At 41.1% G+C, this 14,538-nt stretch overlaps 1 protein-coding gene across 1 annotated transcript in view; it reads right to left on the reverse strand.

Moving 5' to 3' along the window:
- Positions 1-14,538, reverse strand: part of RYR2 (ryanodine receptor 2) — a 603,900-nt gene that overhangs the window by 560,930 nt on the left and 28,432 nt on the right. The window lies entirely within an intron of this gene.

The following is a 14,538-nucleotide window of genomic DNA, read 5'->3' on the forward strand; positions in this document are numbered from 1 at the left end:
TCAAGAATTCTACTTTCTATTTATTTATCTACCTAAGGGACATAGTTTGGATCCTTTACTCCACTGGAATACTTGAATCATACAAGTTGGAATATGAGCCATCCAGAAGTTGAGAAGAAAAGAAAACATACATCCAAGCTAAAATGAATCCAATTTTGAGGTCATTAGTCAACCCCAATTTTAGCCAGCTTTTGAACAAACAGATGAAACGAAAATAGACTAAAATCACAAATGTAACTGAAGAATTTTCACTTAGAACTCTGCACTGACCAAAGACCTGTTGTGGGACAGGAAGTCAGTTCCAATTCCTTCAGGATGGGAGTCTTAGTTCAATATAATTTAGGAGAAAGGTTTTCCTGGAACATGCTCCCATATATTTAAAGGGGGTCATGAAATGCTGCCCTCTAGTGACAAGGTCGTAGAAGACAGGTTCCAAAAACACAAATACGTGCCAAGGGCTCAGTTTGTACTCTTTCGGAATTTTCATCTTCCATCCAAGTGGCAAAATCCTGACTGGCCTTCATTTTATAGTTAAGCATCTATTTCTTCAGAACAGGCTACAGATACAGAACGTGGATTTATTAGCTCAAAACCAGCTCTATTCTTGGACTCAACTGCTTGCGGGGGGGGGGGGGGGGAAGATCTCCAAGGAAAAGATGCCTGGCGAAAAGGTAATACTGCTTCAGAAAATCAGAATTAAAAACAATGTGGTCCCTCATACCTTCTATTTCAAGTCCTCTCATCCTCAATGTATTGCTACAATGAAATTATTTTTATAGGAACAATAAACTAGAAGTGTGAATTTCTGGTTTAACAAAAAAGCTGAAAAAAAGTTGACAGTTAAGAAAGGAGAGTGAACAGAAGTGGCAGTGTGTTACATACAATGAGAAGAACTGAAGAAAAGAATTCCATGTGATTTAATCCCAAAACAAAACAAGCCCAGGAAGAGATTTCCCAGACTGGCAATCGGGCAGCAAAGGGCTCTCTCTCTCCCCAGTGGAAAGTATTTGCAACAGGGCATTGCCTCACGTCATAAACAAAAAGGCACGTCCCTTCTGTTGAAGGAGAAGATTGTCAAATCCAGTTTTTATTCCTTCTCCTCGTAAATCTAAGAACATGAAAGGCTGTGAAAACACAAAAACCATTTTCAGGATCCCAGGGGTCATGAACTTCACCATTTTCTTGTGATAGTTTATAAGTCCATTCCTCACAAGAATTTATTTGAAGACTCAGATCTCTGCATGAGAGAAAAGAAAACCATTCCAGTAGGATTCCAATGGATCTATTTTTCTCAGGGCTCATACTGTCCCTCTTGCCTGGAATGCCCAGGCTTCAAGGTCAACTACAAATATATATCCAGCCGACAGCCATATCTTTTTGCATACTTGTCTTACTGAGTTGCTGCCCGAGCCACACTGAGCCATGGAACAGTCTATCACAAGCCATCTAGGTTTCCTCATTGGTCCCCTTTGCATAGAAGGACTGCCCAGTCTGTGGAAACAGCAAGCTGCTAGCAGTTCCAAAAGCTCCACAGGTGACAGCGACCCTTATGGAGGTCCTCCACCACAGGACAGCTTCCTAAGCTCCAGTCACCTGCAGTTGCCTTCATCAGCCCTTCTCTGGAGTGTGTGAGAGAAAGGCTTAGCAGTGAGGCTGTTGACTAACTTCCTGTAGATAATCCTTTCATTGGCTGTAACACTTTTCAGAGTGCTTTTGAGCATGATCCAGGGAAATTACACCCTTGGAAGAAAGCACAGGACAGTCGTTCAGTAACGTCCACACTGTTGAGAAGACGCCACACAGCCCAACTGCTGCTGCCTCGGACACATGCCCATTGTACAGTCATCAGTTCGAGAGTCGGGTTCTAGAAACGCAGGAAGCAACTCTGTGTCACACAATGCAAGTGTCACATGGATACAACCTACACATTGTGTCTCTCTGCAAGACAAAAAATAACCAAGATAGAGAGCCTCTGTCTCAGCTTTGACAAACCCTCTGCCTTTTACAGTCTCTAACGCTTCAAACAAAAATACTTAGGGCAGAAAAGCCTCGCCAACAGGAATGGACTTACTTTCCACATTCTCATTTGCAGCCAGAAGCTGACAAAGTTGTTTAACCTCTCTGGACTTCAGAAATCCCATCAATACAATCACGATGACATTTGCCTCATAGGGTTGTTGGAAGCTTATATGACATAAACCATGCACTGTGTGTTTAACACAGAACGAGGAAGTAGTGGACACATGACAGCTTAGGTTACTTGCTAATAGTCTTCTGGACAGCCAAGGAAAGGATGCATTTGTAAAACTATAGGAAATTTGATTAAAAAAAAAAAACCTTAATTCGCTTCCTGCAATCAATATTTATTGAGCACCATCATGTTCAAAGTTTGTACCAAGAAACAGCACCTTTCCTCGAGACTCTTCCCCAAAACAAAGACACTTAGCATTTTTTTCTCATCAGGTTGGTGACATACAGAACACACTTTTAAAAATCACAGGCATCCACACATTATATAAATAGAAAATTAAATTAACAACTAGAGTACGAGAACCAATAACTTAAGTTGCAGTTATTCACAATAACAAAAAGGTTTTCCATAAGGCTTCTATACATAGCAAAGATTCTCCTAATGCATTTAAGCTGCACATTGATTTTTCTTTAGCTAATACACTTTATCTGTATAGCCAGGTTTGGTTGGGCTAAAGCATAGAGGCGGAAATAGAAGAATGAATCATGTTGGGTCCCCTGGTTGGGGTTGCGCCCACCCAGCACCCTTCAAAAAGAGGCTCCCCTGCCTGTTCTTGGTGACCTTCCATGCTCTCTCCACTGCCTCTGTTCAGAGCTCAGGCTCTGTCCACCAAACACCCACAACTGCTTCCCCGAAGTGTTCCTAGTCGATGCCCCAGCACCACCATTCTCGTGAGCTGTCAAAGATGACACAAGATCCTGCAGAGTGAGGTGAGCTCCAGGAAACACAGGCCAGACATAGATTATCTCAATTACAGGAAAACATTCTCATTAATTTCCCTCAACAAAATAATCGACTAATCTCTCCAGTCTCTCAGATTGTGTACCTGTCAAAATCCACTGTTCTTCAGCTAAGATCCTCACTCCCAGCACCGACCCCAGGACTAGGCTGAGCTCATGGCACTGCTAAAGCAAAACAAAGCCTAGGGCCAGCCTGGAATCCCTTCCAGAAGGTCTCAGGGCTATTTCTCCTATCCTTATGCCTCCACCCCACCCCTCAAGCTGTCCTTGGTCTCCCATATTCACCATCACCTTTCTGGTTGACTGACCAGGCAGTTCCATACAAGACCACACTGACATTCTGACATTTTTTTCTGTAAAATTTTAGTCTCTAACTCCTTCTCCAAGAACTTGGCATCATATCCAATCAGCTAGCCATTTTCTTGTGAAAAACGATCTTACAGAACAGTGTTGGCAAACATAGCTACCATCCTTGTTCAACTATTTAATTTAAAATGAAATAAAATTAAATACAATTAGAATTTCCATTCCTCGGTAGCAGGAGCCACTTTTCCAGGACTTCAGAGCAGCATAAAGTCTGTAGCTTGAGAAGCTGTCCTACGGGATGTTCCAGTTATCACAGAGGCTTTCAGAGGACAGCACCTCAACAGAGCACCCGACAGCTGGATCCACTTCCTCTGGGCAGACGAAGCTGCGACATGCAAAGCAGAGAGGGCAATTTCGCCACAGTGGGATTTACCCAGGAAAGGTCATGCTGGATGCAAGGGCTTTGTTTTCCATTTTAATAACTACATATATATGTGTTGTGACCAGATTTAAGAGTTGGCCGTTCCATTATCTCCTACATTTATCACCATTTCTTTGGTTAGAACATTGAAAATAGCCTCTTTTAACTGTTTTTACATGTACCAGCATAACACATTATTGCCATAGTCACCTTACTGTGCATTACAACACTAGAACTCATTCCTGCTATCTATAACTTTGTACCTATTGTCTAATCTTTCCCTACTTGCCCTCAGGCAACTCTGATAATATTCTACTCTCCATTTCTATAACACAACTTTTTTACACTTCACAAATTAATGAAATTGGGCAGTATTAACTTTTCTGTGCCTAGTGACTTTCATTTAACACAGTGTCACCAAGGATCATTGACGTTACCACAACTGATAGAATTTCAACTTTTTATGGCCAAATAGCATTTCATTGAGAAACATACTACATTGTCTTTATCCTTTCAACCAACGATAATCACTTATGCCGATTCCAGTCTTGGCCACTGTAAACAGTGTCACAATAAACATGGCAGTTTGGACATATCCTGGATATAATGATTTCCCTTTTGTTCGATACACAGCCAGCAGTAGGATTCCTGGATTGCATGGTAGCTTTTAGTTTTGTTTTTTTTTAAAGATTTATTTTTATTATTTTTTTATTGGAAAGGCGGATATACAGAGAGGAGAGACAGAGAGGAAGATCCTCCGTCCAACGATTCACTCCCCAAGTGAGCGCAACAGCCGGTGCTGTGACGGTCCGAAGCCAGGAGCCTCTTCTGGGTCTCCCACGTGGGTGCAGGGTCCCAAAGCTTTGGGCCATCCTCGACTGCCTTCCCGGGGCCACAGGCAGGGAGCTGGATGGGAAGTGGAGCTGCCGGGATTAGAACTGGCACCCATATGAGATCCTGGGCGTGCAAGGCAAGGACCTTAACCACTGCGCCACCGTGCTGGGCCCAGCTTTTAGTTTTTTTTCTTTTAATAACTCCCATACTATTGTCTACAATGACATCTATCATCAGTTTAAAAAAATTTCAACTCAATAAGGCAAAGATCTCAGTAGAAGATCTGAAACTATGAAACTAGAAAAAAATAGGAGAAATACTTTATGGCATCTGTCTAGGAAAGGATTTTTTTGGATAAGACCTCAAAAAAAAAAAACAGGCAAATGGCAAATGGAATCAAATCAAACTCAAAAGCTTCTGCACGGCTAAGAAAATAATCAATATAGCAAAGAGACAGTCTAAGGAATGGCAGAAAGTATGTGTCTCCAACAAGGAATCTACGCTCAGAATATGTAACAAATTCTAAAATCTCAAGAGGAAAGCAAAACAAAAATAACACGGTTAAAAGACTGCCAAAATATTGAACAGATATTTCTGAAAAGAAGACATACAAACAATTCCTGTGAAATAAATGCTCCCCATTACTAACAATCATGGGAATGCAAAACCACAGTGAGGTATCACCTCACCCCAGTGACAGTGGCAGTGATGAGAAACACAAAGGTTGGTGGTGCTGAGGGCAACAAGGCATTCAGACACCGCTAGTGGGAATGTAAATTAGAAAGCAAATTTTGAACTACATTTTGAAATCATAAGGCTACCAAATGTGTATAGTATTTTGCATCTATAAAGAGCTTTCATATATGCTTCTAAATAGCATGGTTTCAAATGAAGCAACATTTCATATGGCAGAATATCACAAGGAAAGACAAAGAACGCAAGGCCTGAAAAGACAGTTCCGTCTCATGGAAGTTTACAGTAATTCATACAGAGAGTCTTGAAGGCAGCAGAATGGTCATTTAGATTCCATCTAAAGGTATTCCAACCTGTTTTTACATTCCTTTATTTGGCCTTACAACACTCCAGCCCCACTAGATAGTTCTCATGTTTAATTAACCCAGACATGCGTGGACTGCATCATATTATACAACAAAACCTGATAGTGCGTCTTTTCCGTTGACTCTTTTCCTTCATATTGCAATGTATGTTAACCAAGTGGCTGCCATTCCAACTGTATTCATACGTAGGATCAAGACGAGAGAAGGTTAAGCAAAAAAAAATCGGCCAAATTTAATTTTAAAAAGCCCTATTTTCAACTCACCTTCAGTCAACTGCCTGCTGTTCAGCCCATATCTCAATCTTCTTATCCTAACAACGTGAATGTCAAAAAAAGTGCTTTCTGTTTTCAGGGTTTTGGCTTAGCAATGCTTTGTCGTGGTCTTTCATAATGGACAGTGTATGTCAAGAATTTAAAGAATGAGGTCTCAGGAAAAAAAATGTAGGTGTTTGGGCTTGGCCAAGGCTTAGGATTTGAAAAATAATTCCTGAAGAGGCCCTGATGGGGAGGCAGCACTGTGGTGTACTTGGTAAGCCATCCTCCACAGCACGGCTGGAGTTCTGGCTGCTCCTCTTCCAACGCAGCTTCCTCCTAATGTACCTGGGGAAACAATGGAGGATAACACGAGTGCTTGGACCCCTGAGCTCAGGTGGGAGACCTGGAAGAAGCTCCTGGCTCCTGGCTTCAGTCTGGCCCAGCTCCAACAGGCCCAGTTCTGGCTATTATGGCCATTTGAGAGGTGAACCCTTCCCTCTGGGATAGAAGACCCTCAACTCTACCTCTCCATCTCTAGATTTTTGTTAAATAAGTAAGTAAACCTTTACAAAATAGTGTCTGCTGTGTCTACGTTTGTAATTCAGATCAGGGATTTGGGAGTAGCACTGGCCTTGGGATGTCTTGTTTGCTCTTGTGACCAGAGTCTAATGAGCAGGAACTAAAAGAATCCACTGGAATCCAGAAGCAACCTTCCCACTAAGGAAGCTCATATTTCAGCTACTATTTATCTACATGTTCATACAGATCCTTAATGATTAATACAGGTGTTTGAGCTCACATTTTTTTCAATCAATTTTCCAAGATATATGTTCAAAATTAACCATTATTTTTTCGATAATTACAATCAACTTTTAAATTTTATTTTGGGGGATTAATATCTATGTTTCTTTCCTGAAAATTTTGACTAGATTTTGTAATGTATACATGACAATACTCTCAAGTCAACTGCAGCTGTGACGTGGTAGTTCTGGAAGCCTTAAGTCTCACACTGGCCTTCTCAAAATTGTGCTCTCCTAGCTAAGTAAAAAAGAATCTCCATGAACTTTCTACAACAACAAAAATTTCATGATTAAAAATCAGATGATTAAGATGAATCTTCTGAAATATTAGTGATTACTTGAAAATCCATTATATAGCCCCACCAACTGAAGTTATATTATTTGCACGATGCATTCCATGACATGTAGAATACAGTGGGATTAATTAAAAGGTTGTACACTCTTTTTCCTAATCTATTTCATATATACCATCTTCTTTTTATTTCCTGATAACATGCAATTACATTTATTTAAACTAGTATGCATTTCACTATATTCCTTGAAGGGTGTTAGCAACAAAATTCCAGGTCATGCATAAACCAGACAAGATGTATTCTAGCATAATTCAGTTGCTTATGTCTTTAATATCGCCAAGGTTTCCATTATTTCTTACTGAATACTTCTTATGAACAAATTTGGATTACTACTAGCTTGAACAAAAAGGCATTTCCAATAATAAATGCACCCAAAAGAAATGTAGTATTTAAAATCAGTATATAGGAAGAAATGATTATTTCCTATAACACTGTGTTAGTTGGAAATGAATCTTAAAAAGAAAAAAAAAAATTCTGACAATGACAGGCGCTATCCAGGTGTCAGCCTTCTCCATTCACAGCTAAGAAAAACTAGTCCAAGATCCACAAAGGGACACAGCTACCCCTACCCCCAGGCAACAATGGGTTAAACTGCAAGCAGATAACATGAATAAAATTAGCAGGGATTTCCTAAGAGGTCTGAAATACTTGCCTCTCCAGGAGTCTGGGCTGTTCTTAAGCTATGGATGAGAATCTCAGCTGCCCTGGATTCCCCTGAGTTTGGTTTGCTTTTGGGAACTGAAAATATTTCTCCCCTTAGAGGGGAAACCCAGGCAAGAAGGGGTTACTCTGGCCTTATCAGTAATAGAAGCACTCAATTGAAAGTCAATAAAATACTGCCTGTCAAAATACTGTCCTGCTGTTTCTTTTGTAAACAACATATTATGAGCCATATATTACGTCCTTCATATGACAGCTTAAGTATGTCTGACTGCTATGAGAGTGTACTACCTACTACTGAACTAGTCCAGGAAGGAGTTTCTTAGGTAGAAAACTTACCTTACCCCTGTTATATTTCAAATGTATTCCCTACGGTTCACATGTAGGAACCTTAAAGAGTAAATTGCCCCTCTCCTATGCAATGCTTTCACCATGGTAGGTCAGTTAAAAAGATCCCCAGACAGATTATCTCCATCTTAGTCTTCCTGGCCTTCAGAGAAACAAATGTTCTTAATTATAAAAATAAATGTTTATTAATCATAAATGGAAAAGTCTGGGGGTATTCTGGCATACAGATACAAAACAGACTAAGACAATCCTCACAAAAAGAAAAAGAAAATCTTTCCACACCACATATAACAAATGCAAGCTAATTTTTAAGCCCATCCTTAAATCCTTTTTTTTTTAAGATATATTTATTTTTATTGGAAAGGCAGATTTTACACAGAAAGGAGAGACAGTGAGAGTTCTTCCATCTGCTGGTTCACTTTCCAAACAACTACACTGGTAGGAGCTGAGCTGAGCTGAGCTGAAACTGGGAGCCAGGAGTTTCTTCTCGGTCTCCCACATGGGTACAGGGACCCAAGGATCTGGGCCATCCTCTACTGCTTTCCCAGGCATTAAGCAGGGAACTGGATCAGAAATGAGGCAGCGAGAACACGAACCAGAACCCATATGGGAAAGCCATGCTAGCAGGTAGATTGGCCTGCTAAGGCAGCACGTCAGCCCCAGCCAGCCCAACTTTAATCTTTTGTCAAATAATGGAATTCAATCATGAAACAATGATGTCACAGATTAGCAACCTCCAGAAAGTCACATATAATATCAATAACCATGGTTTTTACTTATGCTTATAATCATTATTATTTTTGTCTCCCAAGTCACAGGAGAGTCTGAGGTGACAAAGTCATGGAATGCATTTATTCTAGCTCCTGCCTGCCAGTAGGCACCCAAGACACTGACACATTTATTGAAGGAATTTGGAACGTGTGGTCTAGTGTTGCAATCAAAGCACAAGAAGAAAAGAAGATGAGTGCTTGCTTCCCTGAAGCTACTGAGTGTCCTGACCAGGCATTGAGCTTCATGGGTGGTAGGTCACCAAAGGGGTCATGGTGGTGACCATGACTTGACAAAGCATATGCATCGTGTGCATGTACCAAAGGTGACCAATCCATGAGTTCAAACATGATAGGCATGGATGCATGCAAGAGAAATTCTTAAGGTTGGATAGCCCTAAGCAACTTTGGATTGGGAAGAGTACTGTATTTCCTGTCCCTTTAGTTTCCAATGTCTTAGGAAAGGCAGAAATGGCCAAGATAGCCTTAACTTAATATTGAAATTTTAGGTGTTATTGGGAAGAGTTCTAAGCGTATGCTAATAACGACCAAATCAATGGCACATACACTAATGACTTAACCCAGATGTGTAGAAAAACAATAGGTGTGACCATTACAGCTCTAAAGTGGTATAGAATGTGTTCCGTATTCTAAATAATGAGAACAATGAAAAGTATATAAAACAAAGGAAAGTTTTCAAAATGTCAATAGGGCTCATTAAACACACACACACACACACACCCCTGAGCCCACTGTGGAAGAATGAATATGGGGAGAGAAACTCAGGCTGGCCACCCTGACACCAAAAGAGGACATCAGATCTGTCAACATTTCCAGTGTGAACATGTGGCAAGATCCAATCTGTTCAACTCACATGTATTTGGCTTCTAACGAAACGCACAGACAATGCTTTCTGCTTAGTGACATTTCTGTGGGCTAAGAAGAGAATAAAAATGTATCTCAGTGACTACAGTACAGGAATAAATCTACTCTCATAAATGATACTTGAAGATTGGGTCATTACTCATTATATATTCTCACATTCTGCTTCTCCATTAAAACAAAATCATTTACATTCTACCCTGATTTTTCAAAATTGTACAATCAGATGACTCATTACTATAGAGGACCAGATTACCAAAAAAGAAAAATGGACAGAAGGAGAAGAAAACAGCAGAAGCAACAGTAAAGAAAAAGTAGTGCGAACAGTATGCCCTAGGCCTGGGAGCGAATCTGTGAACAGCACAAAATGCGACAGCCACCATGAATAACGACAGTCAGCAACAGAGGTCCGTGAGCTAAGACCATTTATGGCATTATCCTCTTAACAAATGGGTCAACAGGGCCAGGTGCCTTATAGAAGCAATAGTAACTAGCCAGGGAAAAGGAGAAACTCAGAAACTCAAACGCTTTCCCTAAAGCAGTGCCTCCTGCAGTGAGCAGGCTGGCAACAGTGGTCTCAATGGCAATGTGCTGCACTGCTGCAGAAGGAAACTGTGTCTCAGCTAGCCCTAGCACTACAATTTAGAATTGTGACTCAGGCTCTTCCACCTAGAAATTCTACCCAGAGTAGATTAACCTGCCCATTCTGATCAGTTCTATTCAATCACATGGTATACTTCTTACTGCTGTTCACAACCCGCATGCAGCTGGAGAGTAAAGGCCCAGATTATCTTACACTCAAACCACAAAATCACCTATGATCTTTTTTTTCCAAAGCCCAAACAATCCCCGCATTGCAAAGTGGCAGGGTCCCAATCAATTACTCTCACTCCTCTCCCACAGTTCTAACCTAGATGAATTAGCTGATACGTTCAAGTTTGCCCTTGAAGAAAACAGCTTTCCTTTCTTCCACTTTGCTAAGATGAAGGTGAGATAGAGTTGGGTAGAGGAAAGAACTAGCTGAGAGCATGGAAGGGTTAAAAGCTCTTGGTGACTAAGAAGGGAAGTATTCTAGACTAAATTGTGGCCCTCCCCACAACCCATACACTGAAGCCCTAACAGCCAGGACTTCTGAATGTGATTTATTTTAAGATAAAGATAATCAAGTTAAAATGGAGCCATTAGGGTGGACCATAATCCAATAGCACCGGTGTCTTTTGAAGAGATTAAGACACACACACAGAGGAAAACTCACAAGAGGACAAACGGGAAATTGCCATCTGTAAGACAAGGAAACAATCTTGGCAACACCCTAATTTCAGGTCTCCAGAACTGCAAGGAAAGAAGTAGCCGCCAGTCACCCAGTGGCTGGTATTTTGTTAGGGGAGCTCTGGCACAGTAGCACAGGGAGGCACAGAGCAAGTCAGCAGGGGTCTCGCTGACTTTGCTCCCCTGTTTGCACAGCTTGCTTCCCCCCAGCCCTCACCGTGTCCCCTTCCCACAGGTCCACGTCTTCATACCCCTCCCCAACTGAAACAAAGTCACAGGACATTCCACCCCGAATGCTCTTGGCTACTGATATTAGGAAAACAATTTGGTCAAATTCACGTGCACACAAATGCATGCACACACACATACACACTTGCACCATTCCAAATTCACAAACACAGGATACATCCCATGACCTTATTTAAACACTTTTACTCATCACTTCCTTTATACTCCTCCATCTTCTAGGAACAGCAGAGAGGAAATGGACACTTAGCAAGTGAAGAACTTTATCCAATGGACTAAATCTTACTTTGCACAAAAGGGAAGGAAATTGCAAAGGTTAAAATAACTTTCCAAGTAGGAAAACCAGGAGTTGAATCCAGATTAATCCCTGATCCCAAAGCCTTTACTATTTTCACCAAGCTACAGTATCTTCTATGGAGCTGAGATGGTCAAAAGGTTTACAACACAATTATCTTTTAAACATTTATTTATTTTTACTGGAAAGGCAGATATACAGAGAGGACGAGAGACAGAGAGGAAGATCTTCCATCCTTGATTCACTCCCCAAGTGGCCAAAACAGCCAGACCTGTATCAGGAGACTCTTCCAGATCTCCCACATGGGTGCAAAGTCCCAAGGCTTTGGGCCATCCCGTACTGCTTTCCCAGGCCACAAGCAGGGAGCTGAATGGGAAGTGGAGCTGCTGGGATTAGAACTGGCACGCATGTGCGATTCCGGCACAGGCAAGGCAGGGACTTTAGCCACTATTCTACCACGCTGGGCCCTATAACACAATTCTTTACTGGAAAAAAAAAGTAATCCACAGTAAGTGCTCCCCTAATATTTTAAATTTTAAATTGACAGAAATCAGTCCATTATGAAAGCCTTCAGAGAAATGGAAATGCAATATGTTGTGCTACAAATCTCACAAAATGTGTTTAAAAATTAGCATTAATGACAATAATAAACTTGATTAACTTTTACTGAAGATAACTCATAACTTTTAAATACAGAGCAGTAAATACAAAAAGATGACGTGGGCTAGACATTTGACCTAGCAGTTCCAATATCAGAGTTCCAGGGTTCAGTACCCAGCTATGGTTCTTGACTCTAGCTCCCAGTGAAGGTAGAGCTTAGGAGGCAGTGGCGATGGCTCCAGTTTTGGGGTTCATGCCACCCACCTGGCCACCTTGGATTGTTTCCCCGTTTCTAGCATCACCTGGCCCATTCCCAGCCATCGTAGGCATTTTGGGGGTGAACCAGATGGGAATACTCCCACTCACCCTATTCGACACTCAAATAAAAAAATATTAGAAAAGGAACATGAATTCCATGCTGTTTTATTATTATTCAACATTTAAGGGCACAGTTCTATTGACAACATTATCCTAGGCTCTTGGAGCCCACGGGCTCCAGTCTTGGACCTTTAGCCTTCTTATGTGAGTAGAGATGGCTAAATCAGCAGTTAACTTTACCTTCTATTGGGTATCTTATTTGTTTTTAATTTAATTTTCCTTCTAGAAAACTGAAAAGAGACTATTACATTCAGGGAATGTCTGACTGGAAGCAACGCAGCATTTCTAAGCAGTAAAACTGCAGAAGAGTGAAGGAACCAACACACCACAGAAGCAGCTAGTAGGAACAGAACTAGGACAAGAGGGGATAAAAGCAAAGCATCACATTTCCTAAGCACCAAGAGATCACAAACCATCCTACTGCGCACATGCACACGCACACATACACTTTTCCATTTGGTAGTAACATTATGCACTCCGTCATGAATAAAAGCAATAACAATCCTAATGTCCATGAATGGCTAAAAACCTAGTCACTCTGCTGCCTCTAAGGTTCAGGCATATTGTTCAAGTTTGTTGAGCTCTTACAAGTGCCATTCCATGTCCACAGTATGCTTTGTTCGAGACTTTTTTGTGTTCACAGCTTTTGGCTTATAAAGGTTGATTCGTCTTTTTCAACTGGTTTATAAAACTAAGCATTAGTGGCCAGGAAAATAAAGGCAGCATGGAGGAAAGCAAAGAAGTCAGCTTCGATGAATTTTATTCTGGATAAGCTGACTGTGAGATCCCATGGAGCACCCAAGGAAAAATGTAGATGAGACAATGGGTTGTGACCTCACCACAGTTGGCATTGGTGTGGCAGAGAATGTATGAGCCAGTGAGAAAGGGGTGGAGGCATTCATATTTATGAATGAGGAGAACCATGAAAAATCAAAGAAATAGAAATGGATAAGTGAAATTACCTTCATTTTGAACCACACTAACCTAATATGGTAGCCTCTAATCCAAGTGGCTATTGAATGCTTGAAACATAATGTCTGCCTTAACATGTGCTGTGTGTACAAAATACACAGTTAATTCTGAGGCCTAAATGAGCAAAAGTTCCATGTCCTCCAAAGAAGTTCAAAGAGACTCATGCTGAGCAAATGCACTTAGGAACTCACTGGCAATCTCTTAGACAGCCTTTGTAGAGAAGGATGAGGCCAACCGCATAAGGCACAGGGGGTAAAAAAAACCACTTCTCTATCCAGCATTTGGGGCCAGAGAAATAGGAGACAGTGCTAGCACACATTTTGATTTGTTGTCTGTGAAAAGGAAAATTTGCACGTGTTTGTACACAGCAAACACTGATGTGCTTGCTCCCCTAAATCTCATCCCTGTACCCACCCAGCCATTTGAGAACAAGCTCCAACACTGATAGAAAGAAGGAGGGAGAACTGTGGAACAAAAGGCACTGTGTGATTTCTCAAAAGATTTGAACCTTCCACATTTTTTTAAATTTCAATGCTGGTTGAGACGACAGATAGAAAAGCTAGCAGCACCCACAGGAGCTGGCCTAACAGTGTGGGAGTATGGAGCGCCATTCGGTACATCCTAAATCCTGGGATTCCAAGGATTCTTCATTGGGCTTTTGCTTCCCAAATGCTTTCAGGAAATCTCCACATGACTGTGATGAATTTTGCTACTAACTAGCTTCACAGCATGCATGTGCCTGCCATAGAGCAACTCAGCTGCTTTGGCATCCTACTCTTCAGTATCCAAGTTCCTAAATTGTGACTGGCTATCTACAACTTCTCAATGGAAAATCCTGGCAAATATGGTCCCCTCCTGAGGGTTAGATGTCGAGGCAGGCTATCATTCTTGTTGGCCTACAAGTCAATGCAAATACCAAATAGAAAGCATGCAAATGTTTTCAGAACAACAGTCATCTCTCCATTTGCTAAAAGCATGCAAGTCTTCATCTCATTGAAAACTATACAGTATTTGGGCTTTTGCAATTTCCCTTAATATATTATAAGAGTAGCAAGATGAAAGAATTAACTTAATCCACACATTGCAAATGTGGGCGGAAATTAG

This window comes from Ochotona curzoniae, unplaced genomic scaffold (genome assembly GCF_017591425.1).
Source record: "Ochotona curzoniae isolate NIBS_2020 unplaced genomic scaffold, NIBS_Ocur_1.0 scaffold_4683, whole genome shotgun sequence".
Classification (NCBI taxonomy): domain Eukaryota; kingdom Metazoa; phylum Chordata; class Mammalia; order Lagomorpha; family Ochotonidae; genus Ochotona; species Ochotona curzoniae.